The sequence below is a fragment of the Phragmites australis genome, chromosome 3 (assembly GCF_958298935.1).
Source record: "Phragmites australis chromosome 3, lpPhrAust1.1, whole genome shotgun sequence".
Classification (NCBI taxonomy): domain Eukaryota; kingdom Viridiplantae; phylum Streptophyta; class Magnoliopsida; order Poales; family Poaceae; genus Phragmites; species Phragmites australis.
This window is the reverse complement of record NC_084923.1, coordinates 21,966,651-21,968,963: the sequence shown is the minus strand read 5'-3', so window position 1 is coordinate 21,968,963 and position 2,313 is coordinate 21,966,651. Positions and strand designations below refer to the sequence as shown.

The following is a 2,313-nucleotide window of genomic DNA, read 5'->3' as shown; positions in this document are numbered from 1 at the left end:
TCTACACTTTAAACATTGTATTGTTCATGAAGTGATGAACAACATGTTAAAATGGCTCAAGAGTAAGGCGTACAAAAACCAGATATTTCAAACTGCAAGCAAATTGTTCAAACAAACTGAAGTCAACAAACACTGGTGTTGTACTTCGAACTTGCAAAATCAACAGAAATAACTTTAAACCTCCAAAGTACAGTGACGAGCATGCGGTTTCCAGAACCACAGCAAATTAAGATAGCTTGATGCTATATACATAGGTGACAATCAGAAGAGACATAAACAAGCAAATAGACAAAGGGAAACACTAACTCATAACCATAACAAAAAACTGACTTAAAAAATCCCAAACTAACAAGTGTGCTGCACCAATTTGTAAATTTGAAATTAAGTTTCAAATTCCACTTTGAGAGTTTTCTCTGCTTCACGTTTTCCTGATCTCACTTTGAGAGTCTGAAATGGATATTTTGAATCTCACCCCACTCCAGGCCTCAACAAAAAAAAAAAAATTATCTAAAAGACTTATACACACACATCTGGACAGGGAAAACCTGCGAATTGTGCAACATAAGTTGAAAACAACGTGTAACATCAGTACAGAACCAATGCAATAATAATAGCAGTTGCAGGAACAATGCTTCATGCGTGCAACATCAGTACAGAAACAATGCTTCATGCTGCACTGCAAGCTTCGAAGGAGATGACGAGAGATTGAATCAAATAAAACGGGTTTTCATAAACACAGCCTGACCACATGCTGGACCCTCAACAGCAAGATTCCATGATCAAGAAGTGGCCACAAGTGAGATTTTGGTCATAGATACAGATCACAGCCCCTTCTTCTCTGCACCTATAAACATCAGACACTATCCTATTTTTCTCCCCTTTTCACACCTATAAACATTTTTTTTCTGAACAAACTACGGTACAAATGAGCAACAGTAAGTATATCACCTGCAACACCAACCTTCCTCGACCAGACCAATAATGAAACAAGACAAAAATCAGTGTCTTATACAGTATACACCAAAAAATAGGCAGCCTAAATATCACATGCACTTAATATTTCATCAAAATTCTGCTACCATAGGTCCATGTCAATTATGAAAGCACTTAGGATTTTAAATACTAGTGATATACTAAAATCGATTAGCACCTTCAGATACTTCAGTAATCCAAGTGATATACTAAAAGAAGTGGCGTTCGGTAAAGGCAGATAGCGTAAGGAATTGAAGAGAGCAGATACACATGCACCCAAACGCAGCTCAGTTTCCTGAATGGAGAAACACTAGTACGCAAAGTGTACATGCAAGCATGCTTACAGAAATCATGAGTGATAGCAATGGAAATGGCCAAGATCTGTAGCACGGCGCATGGCCTAGACGGCCTAGATGGCGGCGGACACGTAGAGCGCATCGGAGCCAGCGGGCGTCGAGGAGGAGCTCGGATACGAGGCACTCACCGGAAGCAGCAGCTCTCTCGAGGTCGAGCCATCGAGGGGCGTCCGTCCCCGGCTCGGTGCTGCTCAGTAGGATCCCGCCGTCGGCCGTCCAGGACTCCAGGACGCGCACCAATGCCGTCTCCCGTCTGGCACCCGCTCAGTCAGGGCGTGGCATCGGCGGCGGATTGCAGCAGCCGAGCCCGAGCCCGCGCGCCGCCAGGAGAAATTTCTGGATGAGGCCGGGAAAGGAAAAGGGCAGTTTGGGGATAGGGTTTTCACTGTTGGGCTGGGCGGGCTTTTTTTGGACGGTTGTTTTGTATGGGTATTTACCCAACCCCACCGGTAGAACCGAAATTTCGGGTAAACCAGTTTTCTCAAACCTGTTTTTGATTCCCTGCCATGGACGGGTCTCGCACGGACGTAGGGGCGGCGCGGTGGACATACGTAACTGGATCGGCAGCGAGGCTATTGTGGTCACCATGCCTAACTGCTCGGACTGTGTTAGGGACGAGCACGTTGTAATCAGGGCCTGAGCACATGCAGGATACAATTACTCAAGCCAAGCACATCGTCGACTTTCGTCTCCTCTGCACCGCCACCCCGCCTGTCGTCAACCTCAGCCTCCTCCGCATTGCCGTCCCACCTTGCCTGGATCCGGCACTTACGTCATTTCTCTACGCCTCAAGCTCCCAGTGAGGCGATGAGGAAGATGTGGCGGTGGCCGTTCTCGGCGTGGGTGCCCGGCGTCCCGCGAGAGGGGCCGAGAAGAAGGCAGCATAGAGGCAAAAAGCTGCAGCACCCCTTAACCCTTCGCGCACTCCTGTTCGTTGGCACTGGCGGCGAGCAGATTATCACTTTGCCGTCTCCATCTGCCTCCG

General features: G+C 47.3%; 1 long non-coding RNA gene across 1 annotated transcript; it reads right to left on the bottom strand.

The window, feature by feature from the left end:
• Positions 1–705: 705 nt before the first annotated feature.
• Positions 706–1,685, bottom strand: LOC133911088 (uncharacterized). Its single transcript, XR_009908589.1, has 2 exons — positions 1,457–1,685; positions 706–961 (listed from the first exon to the last, which is right to left on the bottom strand). It is a non-coding gene; the product is annotated as an uncharacterized LOC133911088 (long non-coding RNA).
• Between the last annotated feature and the right edge of the window lie 628 nt (positions 1,686–2,313).